Below are 15,262 nucleotides of genomic sequence, written 5' to 3'. Positions count from 1 at the left end.
AGTTTGGGTCCCCTCTTGTTTCAGCCGAAGTTCAAGCACGCCGGGTTGTAAAAGTCCTTGGGATGGTCATTCACAGAGACAATCATCATCGCTGGATCCAATAATCAAAATTTCAAATCGAGCTGTCTTAAAGTGGGACAAAAGGCTAGAAACTTCTTCTATTCGAGGGTATGGAGAGCCTTGGGCTGTATCAGGGAGCCTGTGTTCAAGGCAGAGAGGGTAGTAGTGCATCATCACCCATTATCAGTGCTGGGGTGTGGAGAGCTGATGGCTGTGTGCAAGGAGCTGGATATGGATCGGTTTGACAAACTGGAGGTGCGGCGGTCAGTGGTTGGTGAGCTGAGTGGTGGCAGTGGTAGGAGGTGTCCTGGGGAGGCAGCTTGCCAGCTATGGAGCTCTCTGCAGCACCTCACTGGTATTGATGCTGCTCCGACTGTGCTACTCCCATCTCAGGGCATCAGATTTTGAAAAGCAGTAGGCCGCATTGAGGCCTCCACGCATGGACGTCATTTGGAGGTAGTCAGGAGTCTCAGCTGTGACCTCGAGCTTACTCTCTCCTGGTACTTCCTTTGCAGCCCTTGCCTCTGAGACTGCAAGCACCTTTGCCTCCTCTGAGGCCAGGGGTCAAAAGGGAGTGCCAGAATTAGCATGGAGCAAGCTAGAGATCATAGCTGCGACCCCTGACTACCCTCAAATGATGTTCATGCCTATGTGGTCACTGTGTGGCATGTAATGGTTAGCAGTCTGGCATTTCAGTCTGCTAGCCGGAACTGTGTTCACGTCATCAGCAGGCCAGGCATGGCCTGTGGTGTTAAAATAAAAGGGGAGGGCCCGCTCGAGGGTCATTCTCCTGACACAGTAAAAACAGAGTGTGCGTATGCCATCATTTATTAGGCCAAATCTGTTATATATTATAGGCCTTACCTTCACCGTAGCCCCACCAGACCAGCACATTGGCAACGAGGGGGGCCTTGACCCCCCCTCGCCCAGCTGCCTCATCTGCCGATTTGCATGATGGCCACCACGCTGGACCATCGTTGATGTGGCGTCGCAACTCTGTGGGTGAGTGCTGCCTGCCGTGGTACCCTGCTTGTCCCGCAGTGCTGAGGAGGTGCCCCAACCAAGTCTCGCACCTGCCCTGCATCCCCAACGAGCTGCCCCGCTCAGCTCCACTGCAGCGCCGCCCACAGTTCAAACGCTTTTTCCGCGGGGCTGGCGTGTGTCTGTGTAAGGCTGCCATGCCACAGAACATGAGCCCCTGCTCTAGCATGCGCCCGGGAGGAGCGCATTGCAAGGCCACTAAGGAGTGCAAGGAGAGCGTGTAGGCCCCAGCACAGGAGGAGCGCTGCACGTGTCTGGACCTGGACGTAGGTCTCAGGCAGCATCGCTCACAGAGTAGGAGAAAGCCACAGGAAAAAAAAACGAACTAAAGGCAATAAAAGTACAAGGATAAGGGAAAGTTGGAGACAGCAGTTGACTGGCACTGAAAATAAACTCTGTGGCAGAGTGAGGGGCTAGGTACAAACAGGCACACCAGGAAAGAGAGGAGAAGCACAACCAACTGGGTACAAACAGCCAAACTGGGATAGAGAGGAGCCACAACCTACTGCTGTGGCTGCCAGAGGAGAAAGACAGGGAAGCACAGACAGTGTATCAGAAACAGCACACTGAGGCGGAAGATAAGAGGATGCCCAACCAGGGAGGAGACAGCAGCAAATAAGGTAAAGAAACAGATTACTTCTTATACAAGGAGGTCAAGGTCAGTAGGAAGGAAGAAAGGCACTCACCCACAGGAAAGATGGGTGACGAGGACCAAGAGCAGGCACCACCTAGAATCCCAGTCCAACACGCACTTACCGGGTATTGCCACCCTTCAGTGAACTAGAGGATCTGGCCTCAGCATCCCGAGGTGGAAGATCTGGATAGAGTGCCTGAATAACTATTTTGTAGCCACCAGGGAGACCGACAAGGTGGTGAAAAGGTCGCTAATGTGAGAATTTGGCCTGGTATATGCTGTCCACTAGTGATAGTGTGCACCTTGCACCAGTCCAAACAACCCCTTAGAGGTGATATGTTAAAGACAATCTTATTTGAAAGCTATCCTAGTGGTAGCTATGGAGAGCAGCCTTCAGGCTAAGTCTTGAAGGAATGTAAAGCAGCTTGTTTTACCAGTCTATAATCTCTTGAATGACCAAATGAAAGGAGAACCACACCAGGTCTATATATAAAATACATGTATTTATTACTAAACACACCCTACTATTCTCTTTATGAGACTAGAGGTCAAAGCACAAATGTTACACTTAATATATCACAGTAAATTAGCACCATATACGATAGGAACCAAACCATATACTGAGAAAGTGGTATAAGAACCACGACTTGACTAGACACAAGGCCTAGAGCCTGTAGAATTGCTAGGACCCCAAGGAAACAGCCACGGTAGTGATACAGGGGACCCAGGAGGGACTTGTGCAGTGTGAGAACACAGCCGCGATTTCCGTTAACTTATATGGGGAAAGTTGTGGTTGGAATTTTATAGTTTAAGGACACTTAGAGGTGGACTAGGAACAAACCCTTTTGGACTTAGATGATTCTAAGGACAACACCCACGGGAGCACCAGGGTACTCATGTTACCTCATGTCCCAAATGGAGTCGGGTCGCGTCGTTGTTTTCAATGGCAGGATACTGAAATGTGCTGCTGCCAGGAAGAGTAGATGTTTTCCAAGAGATCCAAGCCTGGATCATAGATGTGAAGAACCTGAAAGCAGAGGGAACAGTGTGTGGATCACTTGCCAGTGACCAGGGGCACGATAGTCGAATGCCCACCGATGTCGAGTGCTTCAGCTGCAAAGAGGGGAAGCTAGACTCTTCAGCCAGAAGGACCAGGAGATGTCAAGGGTGACCAGGAGCTGAATTTGAGCTGTCCCACAAAGGATGTCGAGTGCTGCAGGGTCGGTGCAAGGATTTGACACAACAAGCCTTGGCAACAGCAACCCATGCAGGAAGAGGAAAGATGATTTGGTGCAGACCAGCAAGGTCCCGGGGACACCCCAAGCAATGGAGAGCCGGGGCACATCTGGAGCAACCAAGGAAGCCAAATTAAAGTTAAAGTTGCCTTCACAGGGACCCACCAGTCAACAGACTAGGGATCCCGAAGGTACCTCGAGCGAAAACACAAAGGGCCGACTCACGGAACACTAGTTGAGTGTAGGCCAGCAATCTTCAGTGGAAAAGGTGCTCGGGGTCTGGGCTACAAGTAACCCAGTGCACAGCCTCAATGGATGTCGAGAAGCTAATGCACTTGCAAATGTGGTCGGTGTCGAGGGGTTCTGGTTTCACGGTACCCACGAGGGCTACGGGTATAAGATCTGCTGGGGACTCGGGTCAACCTCTGGGAAGTCTGAAAACCCACCTCCTGTGTTGCAAATACTTCGGAGTCCAGCGGGAGCCTTGGTGATGCAAACCGGGTAGATGCGTCTTTGGTGCCTGCCAAGCAGGGGAGTAACTCCTTTACTCTAAGGGAGATTCTTCAGTCATCTAGCCGTGTAGATCATCAAAGTTCTGGGATCTCTGTATCAGAGTTTCATTAAGGTATAATCTAAAATCCTGTAGCCAGGGGTTCCTTTCTTATACCCAAGGAAGGGGTTGGACATACTCTGTGGACCCACCTATGGGAGGGTAAGGAAAGAGGGGTGGCTACACCCATTTCCTTTGTCCAATTTCATGCCAGAGCAGGGGCTGGTAGCCCCTGCAACCGGTTTGAACTGGACTATGCACAGGGACACCAAATGTGCCCCCTGTGCTAAACGTCAAAGCACTCCTGGAGTGCACCCACCCAGGCCTAATCCACTAAGGCCTGTCTGGGAGGTGGTAACACCTCACTGTGACAGGAAACCTATTATCCAGGCCTCCCCTGCCGGAGTTTTGGTCAGCAGCAGGAGGTCAGAGTCGTGTCTGTGGATGGCAGCATCCATTTTGTGATGCCAGGGCTCTGTTAGCTGGTACCGGGTATACCGGTGATGTCATGTCTCTTCCTCTAGAAGGGTTGGATCCTACTCCCACACCAGTTACTGGTGTGGGGGTATGATTCAAAGGTGTTTGCCACCAAACACAACATGTTTCCTTGCAGCAATCCCAAAGTTAGCATTTACCGCGAGGTTATAATGCACTTTAGAGTATATGGTTGGGCTGCATCACAGACAACCCCGGAGAATACATTCTGAAGGCTGCAGAGGGGCTCTGCTCATGCATGGGCACCCTCTCACATAAAACCAAGAACCCTTCCTTCAGTATTGATAAGGCCTACCATAGGGGTGACTGATAGGTTTCTATGTGCAGTGATAGGTGAGATATAGTGAACCTATATCTCTGTAAGGGGTGCATGCACCACCTTACCCAGGCTGCAGTAGCAGACCTGTGGTGTCATTTTGGAAGGCTTTCCAGGGGTGGCAAAATACATGCTTCAGCCCCTGGTAGGCCTGTGGGGTACCATATATAAGGGACGCATAAGGGCACCCCAGTAACCAAACTGTAGTGTACCTAAAGTACATGGAATCAATTTAGAGAGGAAGCAGCTAGGCTGGGGTCCTGAATAGCAGGGCCCCAGCCAGACTAAAGTAAAAAAACAGTGAAACATCAGCAAAAAGTGAGGGTAATCATAAGAAGAAGATCCTACTCTCCTACAGCTACTTCTCATCTATGCTGAGGATGAAATATTTGAGCTATTTAAATACTTGTCAAATACAGGACTCGGCACGGATTACGACGCGGCGGTGGCAGCATTAGACGTGCACTTCGACCCCAAACTTAATCCTGATTTTGAATGATTCAAATTGCTTCAGGCCTGGCAAAGGGATGGGGAGTTGATTGATGTGTTTTTCTCCCGCCTGCGCAAGCTCGCCAGCACGTTCACCAATGACGATCAACCAAAGGAGATAAGAGCCCAGCTCATCCAGTGGTACCTGGGACAAGACGCTCTGAGGCATCATCCTGCGGCAGCCAAAATTTGTTTTGGAAGACATTCTTATACTAGGAAGGACCCACGATCTCTCTGCGGCTAGAGCCAATGAAATGGACCAAGCCCTGACAAAACCTCAAGGAAGTCCAGAGACCATCAAAACGGAGCGAGTTGACGCTCTCTGAACGAGACTGCAAAGTGCCACACCCAGGAAGACAAAGTCTGATGCATACAAGATGCGGTGCGGGTATTGTGGGCATGAGCCACATGCAGCGAAAGACTGCTCAGCACAAGGAAAAACCTGCACTAATTGTGGGATCCCCAACCACTTTGCAGAAGTGTTCAGGAGGCAAAATCGAGGCTGAGACACCCGAGGGCAGAGACCACCATAATGGGCTGTGAGTCAACTGTCTGTTACAGACTCCGTACAGAAGGAGGAGCCACCAAGGACGAGCCAGAGATATCAAGGGCAGGAGGATTCATCCACGGAGGAGGATGAGGTGGAAATGTACCTGCTCTCATTCACATGAGAGCTCAGGCATTGCAGGAGACCACAGCCCACCTGCATGGTGAAAATTGCAGGATCGGAAGTAAAAGCGATTATCGATACAGGAGCATCTGTAAACGTGATGGGCCTCTAGCAGTACCGGCACCTCCAACCTTGACCACAGATCCCTCATCCCGGACAAAGATTTTTGCATATGGAAGCCACACCCCTCTGCCACCAAGGGGCAAAATATCTGTCCCGATCAGGTCAGACGGCCAGGAGGTCACAACCGTAATACACGTATTTGATCGTGAAGCGGACAACCCAATCAGCAGTCACACTGCCGAAGACTTGGGCTTTGTGTCTTTTGCCAGGAGCATACAGGTACACCAAGTCAACAAGATTCTCGACCAGTTCCCAGAACTCTTCCAGGGACTAGGACGCATCAAATGTGATCCCAACAGGCTACATATTGACAATTCTGTCACCCCAGTCAAGCTGCGACACCGGCGACTCCCTTTTAACTTGAGGCCCTTGGTGGATAAAGAACTGGAAAACCTCGAGAGGCAAGTGGTAATCAAAAAGGTCACGGGAACTACACCCTGGGTATCCCTGATGCTGATCGCGGAAAAGCCCCAACAGCCAGGTGCCATAAGCCTCTGTATCGACATGAGGTTGCCCAACCAGGCCATCAAAAGAGGGTGCCATATTACGCCAACTATGGTTGACATAATTGCGGATGTCAACGGATCAAGGTGGTTTTCAAAAATCGACCTGAACGCAGGGTGCCACCAACTACCTTTAGTGGAGGAAAGATGCTATATTACAACATTTAGTACCCACCTGGGGCTGCGTCGGTACAAACGACTGAACTTCGGGATATCTACAGCTGCAGAGGTATTCCAGAACATCATCCGCGAAATGTTGTCCGGTCTGCCAGGGGTGATAAATATCAGTGACGATACCCTGATCCACTCTGCTACGACGGCTGACCACCACTGACACCTGAGGAGCACGTTGCGTCGCCTCAGTGAACATGGCACAACACTCCACTGAGAAGAGTGTCAATTCTTCCAACCCTCTCTCAAATTCTTTCGGTATGTTTTCAGCCAGAAGGGCATTCAAGTGGATCCAAAGCAGTCACAAGCCATCCAGAGCGCTCCAGGCCCAACCACACCTACCGAAGTGAGGAGTTTCTTCAATCTCAGCAAAATTTCTAATCACAGATCCTGCCACCTTCTTTTCTCTAAAAGCGTTACAACAAACAATTGATGGACGGAATGCTGACAATGCAGACATTCTCCCCCAGTCAAGAGATCTGGGTTAAATCCATCGTTCTTTTGCCCACTACACCACCCCAGTTTAGACATGGCCATATGCAAATCAGTCTTGACCCTGTGCCTCATGGGAACAGTCCAGCCCGAACTGCCAAGCCATGTCTTCCCTGGACCGGAATCAAGCATCCTAGGACCGGTTTCTGGCTATCAGCCGTCATCAGCCAGGATAGCTTGACTCCAGTGGCGTAGTGTGCACGGGTCCCACGTCTGGGAATACCCATCCCACTTAGGGCGAAAAGCGTTACAACAAACAATTGATGGACGGAATGCTGACAATGCAGACATTCTCCCCCAGTCAAGAGATCTGGGTTAAATCCATCGTTTTTTTGCCCACTACACCACCCCAGTTTAGACATGGCCATATGCAAATCAGTCTTGACCCTGTGCCTCATGGGAACAGTCCAGCCCGAACTGCCAAGCCATGTCTTCCCTGGACCGGAATCAAGCATCCTAGGACCGGTTTCTGGCTATCAGCCGTCATCAGCCAGGATAGCTTGACTCCAGTGGCGTAGTGTGCACGGGTCCCACGTCTGGGAATACCCATCCCACTTAGGGCGAAAAGCGTTACAACAAACAATTGATGGACGGAATGCTGACAATGCAGACATTCTCCCCCAGTCAAGAGATCTGGGTTAAATCCATCGTTCTTTTGCCCACTACACCACCCCAGTTTAGACATGGCCATATGCAAATCAGTCTTGACCCTGTGCCTCATGGGAACAGTCCAGCCCGAACTGCCAAGCCATGTCTTCCCTGGACCGGAATCAAGCATCCTAGGACCAGTTTCTGGCTATCAGCCGTCATCAGCCAGGATAGCTTGACTCCAGTGGCGTAGTGTGCACGGGTCCCACGTCTGGGAATACCCATCCCACTTAGGGCGAAAAGCGTTACAACAAACAATTGATGGACGGAATGCTGACAATGCAGACATTCTCCCCCAGTCAAGAGATCTGGGTTAAATCCATCGTTCTTTTGCCCACTACACCACCCCAGTTTAGACATGGCCATATGCAAATCAGTCTTGACCCTGTGCCTCATGGGAACAGTCCAGCCCGAACTGCCAAGCCATGTCTTCCCTGGACCGGAATCAAGCATCCTAGGACCGGTTTCTGGCTATCAGCCGTCATCAGCCAGGATAGCTTGACTCCAGTGGCGTAGTGTGCACGGGTCCCACGTCTGGGAATACCCATCCCACATAGGGCGAAAAGCGTTACAACAAACAATTGATGGACGGAATGCTGACAATGCAGACATTCTCCCCCAGTCAAGAGATCTGGGTTAAATCCATCGTTCTTTTGCCCACTACACCACCCCAGTTTAGACATGGCCATATGCAAATCAGTCTTGACCCTGTGCCTCATGGGAACAGTCCAGCCCGAACTGCCAAGCCATGTCTTCCCTGGACCGGAATCAAGCATCCTAGGACCGGTTTCTGGCTATCAGCCGTCATCAGCCAGGATAGCTTGACTCCAGTGGCGTAGTGTGCACGGGTCCCACGTCTGGGAATACCCATCCCACTTAGGGCGAAAAGCGTTACAACAAACAATTGATGGACGGAATGCTGACAATGCAGACATTCTCCCCCAGTCAAGAGATCTGGGTTAAATCCATCGTTCTTTTGCCCACTACACCACCCCAGTTTAGACATGGCCATATGCAAATCAGTCTTGACCCTGTGCCTCATGGGAACAGTCCAGCCCGAACTGCCAAGCCATGTCTTCCCTGGACCGGAATCAAGCATCCTAGGACCGGTTTCTGGCTATCAGCCGTCATCAGCCAGGATAGCTTGACTCCAGTGGCGTAGTGTGCACGGGTCCCACGTCTGGGAATACCCATCCCACTTAGGGCGAAAAGCGTTACAACAAACAATTGATGGACGGAATGCTGACAATGCAGACATTCTCCCCCAGTCAAGAGATCTGGGTTAAATCCATCGTTCTTTTGCGCACTACACCACCCCAGTTTAGACATGGCCATATGCAAATCAGTCTTGACCCTGTGCCTCATGGGAACAGTCCAGCCCGAACTGCCAAGCCATGTCTTCCCTGGACCGGAATCAAGCATCCTAGGACCGGTTTCTGGCTATCAGCCGTCATCAGCCAGGATAGCTTGACTCCAGTGGCGTAGTGTGCACGGGTCCCACGTCTGGGAATACCCATCCCACTTAGGGCGAAAAGCGTTACAACAAACAATTGATGGACGGAATGCTGACAATGCAGACATTCTCCCCCAGTCAAGAGATCTGGGTTAAATCCATCGTTCTTTTGCCCACTACACCACCCCAGTTTAGACATGGCCATATGCAAATCAGTCTTGACCCTGTGCCTCATGGGAACAGTCCAGCCCGAACTGCCAAGCCATGTCTTCCCTGGACCGGAATCAAGCATCCTAGGACCGGTTTCTGGCTATCAGCCGTCATCAGCCAGGATAGCTTGACTCCAGTGGCGTAGTGTGCACGGGTCCCACGTCTGGGAATACCCATCCCACTTAGGGCGAAAAGCGTTACAACAAACAATTGATGGACGGAATGCTGACAATGCAGACATTCTCCCCCAGTCAAGAGATCTGGGTTAAATCCATCGTTCTTTTGCGCACTACACCACCCCAGTTTAGACATGGCCATATGCAAATCAGTCTTGACCCTGTGCCTCATGGGAACAGTCCAGCCCGAACTGCCAAGCCATGTCTTCCCTGGGCCGGAATCAAGCATCCTAGGACCGGTTTCTGGCTATCAGCCGTCATCAGCCAGGATAGCTTGACTCCAGTGGCGTAGTGTGCACGGGTCCCACGTCTGGGAATACCCATCCCACTTAGGGCGAAAAGCGTTACAACAAACAATTGATGGACGGAATGCTGACAATGCAGACATTCTCCCCCAGTCAAGAGATCTGGGTTAAATCCATCGTTCTTTTGCCCACTACACCACCCCAGTTTAGCTGGGTTCAATCTGGAAAGGCATGGTGAGCAAAAAAACGATGGATTTAGGCCCAGATCTCTGTACTGGGTTGAATGTATGACATTGTTCTGCATTCTGTCCATCAATTGTTGTTTTTGCATTTGTCACCCCGAGTGGGAAGGGTATGCCCAGACGTGGGTCCCGTGCTCTCCATGCCACTGGAATCAAGCTATCCTGGCTGAAGAGGGGTGAAACCCCGAAACCGGTCCTAGGATGCTTGTTTCCAGTCCAGGGAGGACCTGGCTTGGCAGTTCGGGCTGGACTGTTCCCATGAGGCACAGGGTCAAGACTGATTTGCATATGGCTGGGTTCAATCTGGAAAGGCATGGTGAGCAAAAAAACGATGGATTTAGGCCCAGATCTCTGTACTGGGGTGAATGTATGACATTGTTCTGCATTCTGTCCATCAATTGTTGTTTTTGCATTTGTCACTCCGAGTGGGAAGGGTATGCCCAGACATGGGTCCCGTGCTCTCCATGCCACTGGAATCAAGCTATCCTGGCTGAAGAGGGGTGAAACCCCGAAACCGGTCCTAGGATGCTTGTTTCCAGTCCAGGGAGGACCTGGCTTGGCAGTTCGGGCTGGACTGTTCCCATGAGGCACAGGGTCAAGACTGATTTGCATATGGCTGGGTTCAATCTGGAAAGGCATGGTGAGCAAAAAAACGATGGATTTAGGCCCAGATCTCTGTACTGGGGTGAATGTATGACATTGTTCTGCATTCTGTCCATCAATTGTTGTTTTTACCTTCTTTTCTCTAAGCCCGCCTTTCCTCTCAAATCTCCTTCTGGAGATTCTTTCAGTAACGTGCTACTTCTTACTCTTTACTATTCTTTCCTTGTTCCTTGGTTGGTTCTTCGCCTCTTTACTTCATGGTTGATTCACTTTTCCATCTACCTACACCTTTAAAATTTTTATAAACAAATGTTATAAACTAAAAAGCTTTATCGTATAATGTTACAGCCCTGAAGAAGCCCATGCTTGGGCGAAACGCATTGGCTGTATTGAACCTCACCAACATCATGAATAAAACACAACTCTAGAAATACAAGCAATGATGTGGACTCACTTTTTACTTTATTATTGTTGTACATACTCTATTTTTCGCTTCACAGTATATTGCCTCTCATACCCCGGTGCCAAATTTTCCAGAACTTAAGGCAATGTTTGAAGACCTAGTATGCTGTTGCCTTGCCTGCCAAATAACCAGCCCCCCTGAGAAGCCGACCCCAGTGATCACCGACGATGCCTGCACTATCCCGTGGTCAAAAGTAAGCATGGATTTCGGGAGTTTCCCAGGAGGGAAACACATGCTCGTCCTTGTGTATGCATTTTCTAAATACCCCAGAGTAGAACCAGTCATGTTGACCGCCTTCACACACGTGGCTCCGATCCTGGAAAAGGTGTTTGCCACATTTGGGTTTCCCCTAGAGATCCGGAGTGACTATGGGCCCCGTTACATGGGGCTGAGCTTGCCACCTTCCTCCATCAGCGAGGGATCAGCGAGGGATCCTCCACCACCGTATCACGCTTCAATAGCCCAAAGGCCAATGGGGACGTAGAGCGTCTGAACTAAATGCAACACATTGCCAGTGTGGAACACGTGGATCCTTAGTGGCTTCTTCATGAATTACTCAGGGAATACCAGAGCACCCCACACTGCACCACACTGCAGAGTTCATAGTCCCTTATGTTCAATGGCCCACGGAGGGACCTGATCCCTACATGTCTGGGGTGGACAGCCCCACCTCGACATCCAGGAAACCCAAGTGAGGCGGGAGCAACAAAACCATTGGGCAAGCATTAAATGCCGTGCAGCACCCAGATCACTCCTATCCGGTGCCACCGCCCTGATCAAAGACCGCCGGCTGGGAGGGGAGTTCCGAACCATCCATTAACCACGCACTTGGACAGTGATCGCAAGCAATGGGACTATGGTGACAGCCCAAAAAGGGAGTGAATAAATATCACATAACATCTCCTGGTTCAAATTAGGTCCTGCCAGAGTCTTCAGAGTCCAACCCTTGGCCCCCGCTGAAGCCTGCTGAGCTCGAGCAGAAACATCCAGAGGCAGGAAGAAGACGGGAACAACGTACCGGACCCTACCTCTCCAGGCACACTACCCCCATGTCTCCTCAAAGCCGGTCATCGTCTAGTGAACCACCCCTACAAAGCCAACAGCATCATTAGAGTCTACGGCCTAATCATCGCTCTAGCCAACACCTTCAGGATTTTGCATGTTGAGACTCTAGAGACTGATGCAACCTAACTGTGTAAACTTATTGGACTTTTCAGAAGTTGTGTTTCAAGAACCAAGTTGGAAAGGGATGTAATGGTTAGCAGTCTGGCATTTCAGTCTGCTAGCTGGAACTCTGTCCACCCCATTCGCAGGTCAGGCGTGGCCTGCGGGGTTAAAATAAAAGGGGAGTGCCCGCTCAATGGTCATTCTCCAGACACTGTAAAAACAGAGTGTGCGTGTGACATAATTTATTAGGCCAAACCCGTTATTTATTATAGGCCTTACCTTCACTGTAGCCCCACCAGACAAGCACAAGGTAGAGTGGAAAATCCAGGCAGGTAAGTGAGCTGGGCTGGGGGAGTATCTTGTGGGTGCCCCCGGAAGTAATCTAAGGGGAAACAATTGTGCTGTATGGGAGACTCGTGAGGAAGGGCCACCAGAGCTGCACTCAAGAGCAGCCATGTTTGTCGTGGTTTAGCTCCTCTCCCAACCAAAGGATTTGGATGGAACTAATGTTCATATTAAGTATACCTGCTTAAAAAAAATCACATTTTACAATTACGCCTGAATGATTTGAAACCGGCTTCGAGTTGCAAGTGAGCCAGAAAGGCTTTCCGCATGGTAGGTGTTATTACTGCAAAGGACCTCTCTCCAGCTTTATTTTTGCCAAATGTTGGTTAATCCAGCAGTTTATCTCATTGTTCTTGGATCACATGCTTAGAGATATTCATAACATTTTCATGCAAAAAAAAGAGGGTGGTAAGGCCGTCAAGGCTCTTGAGTGTAAGGGAGCAGGTTTGAAATTGGATGTGTTGATTTATTGGCAAATTGTGGAGTTGTTGAAGTAAAGGGATCACATAATTCCAAGGGGGAGTTGAAATATTAACCGTGTTGATTCATTTAGAAAAAGATGGGGTTTTCGTAATGTGATATCAAGGAGGCCAAGATAGAATTTCTTTGCATAGGCTATTTTTTGATAATATTACTGCTATTGTGTGCATGCAGTAGCAAGAACGGGACACATTTTCTTAGCATCTTAAGAGTGACTATGCATTTAAGTTTTACTGAGGGGTTTTATAGAAAGGGTACTGTCGACAATCACTCAGCGACATTTTGCCAATGTTTTTGACTGTTGTTTCTTCCATTCCCACTGGCCCGTACAACTGGAAAAGGATGTTCATAGAATGTATTTGCAATATCCTTCTAACATATTGAGGAGGATATTGTATTGATTATAATACATGATCATTCCATTACCATTAAGCCAAAAAAGCTTAAATCTCTTGCTTTTACCTAAGTGTCTCCCAATAAAATTCCAAGCAGTACCAACACCCACTATCAAGCAGTTGCCCTCAAATTAGCTAGGAATGGAGTTAGAATATTACATTAAACTAGTCCTAATATATGTGGGAAGTAAGCTTGGATCGATGTAGGAATACTGGTAAAAATTATTCAGTGGGACAGTTATGTTAGGTTGTAATTTTGGTAGTCACTATTTCATGTGGAACTCTACATACACCATCCCATTTACTCATGAGGTGGCAGAGAAAAATGACTGCACTACTCCTTTCCGTGCATCCACTACTAATCATATGCTTGGATTTAGGCCTTACCTACAGACAGACTTAGCTGCCTGGTGAGGGGAACAGCCATCACATCGCAGGCGTAACAATGCATACGACTAGAACGTGGCTGTTACAACAACCACTTTGTTACATCGCAGTGCCATTACAATGCAAGTGGGTGCTCTAAACTAAGGAATAGATTAACTTACTATTCCAACACCTTCCCTACTGTTGCGAACGCTGGAGTTGGAATAGTAAATTATACTATTCCAAAGACCAGCGCGCCCCCTACAGCAAGCCGTTGTAACGACTGGTGTTGTAATGGTACTGCGATGTAACAATGCAGTATTTGGAACAACTACATTGTAATGGCATGCGTTGTAAATGTATGTGGTGTAAAGGTATGTATTCCCTGGAGAGGACTGACGTACCATACAACCTAATACCATACACACACACATGCACAAAGACTCACACATGCACAAACACACCCAGGCATACACCCACACAACAACATACAGGCATACATACAGTAAAATAGGGCCTTTTGACAGTCCAAGTGGCAGTTTCTTTGATCAGAAACATGATCATATACATATAAAAATATCACAGGATATACATATTTCATATTGCCATAGGTACAAAGTAAATACACATCACTTCTTACTCCTTTACTTCATTCTAGGTAGTAGTATGATTAAGTTACTGAAAACAGCCTCTTTAAAATTCAGAGTTTAATAAAATTATTTTAAAAGACTTTAAAACTTTCTGCCCCAATTGTATCAGACTCTTATATCATGGTCCAGTTTCAGGTTTGGCCCTTCGCCAACACACATAGAGCAAATATCTTGATAACGTAAAAACAAGCCATCTTGTCGAATCTGATCTAAAAACACGTAATGCATCTTTGGGGCGTGAAAAGGACAGCACCCGACAGGCTGGAATAATCAATTTTTTCCTCAAATTGACATAGAAGGGGCAGAAAAATATAAAATGCTCTAAGGTTTCCAGACAAGCGCTACACAAATGGCACACTGAAGTTACAGTCAAGTTCATCTAGCTGCTTTTCAAAGCATTCAATGGGAGAACCCCTATTCTGAACTGTATGTAAAGAGCTCGTCCCTGGGGGGGGGTTCTACCTCTCTATAAAGGGTTCAAACTTAAAACAACATTTATATCTAAAAATCAAGTAGTTAAAGTGCTAAGTGTCCTTGTTTCAGTGCAAAATTGGTTAACAAAATCAGAATGCCTTTCTTGGAGCTGGAAGACCTTTAATTTAGTAATAGACTGTGGGTCATCCCACATGAACCCCGGCCCCAGTTTATAAAACCATTGACTTACTTTTTAAAACCAAACTAATCGCCCTGTTTGGAACATTAGTAGTTCCTCCACTGCCTCCTTTACTGGTATCTGACTGTTACTGGTCCAAAGTCTTATCCAAAACATTAACACCTTTAAAACAGCTGGATGGATAACAGACCTTAGCCCAAGATCAAGACGAAGTGGTATTAAAGGCGTGTTCATTGGACGGTTTAGAATTACTCTTAGGAATTTGTTTTCTGCTACATCTAACTGATTCAGGTTCGCCAACCCCCACAATTTCGCCCCATATAAGGCTGCACCCTGCCCTCTAGCCCAGGGAATTTCTAGGATTGGAGAAATTGGGCGATAGGGAGATTTTTTGACTTTCTTTACTATTGCACAATCCACGTGTTGC

Source organism: Triturus cristatus, chromosome 3_2, assembly GCF_964204655.1.
Source record: "Triturus cristatus chromosome 3_2, aTriCri1.1, whole genome shotgun sequence".
Classification (NCBI taxonomy): domain Eukaryota; kingdom Metazoa; phylum Chordata; class Amphibia; order Caudata; family Salamandridae; genus Triturus; species Triturus cristatus.
This window is presented reverse-complemented; position numbering follows the sequence as displayed.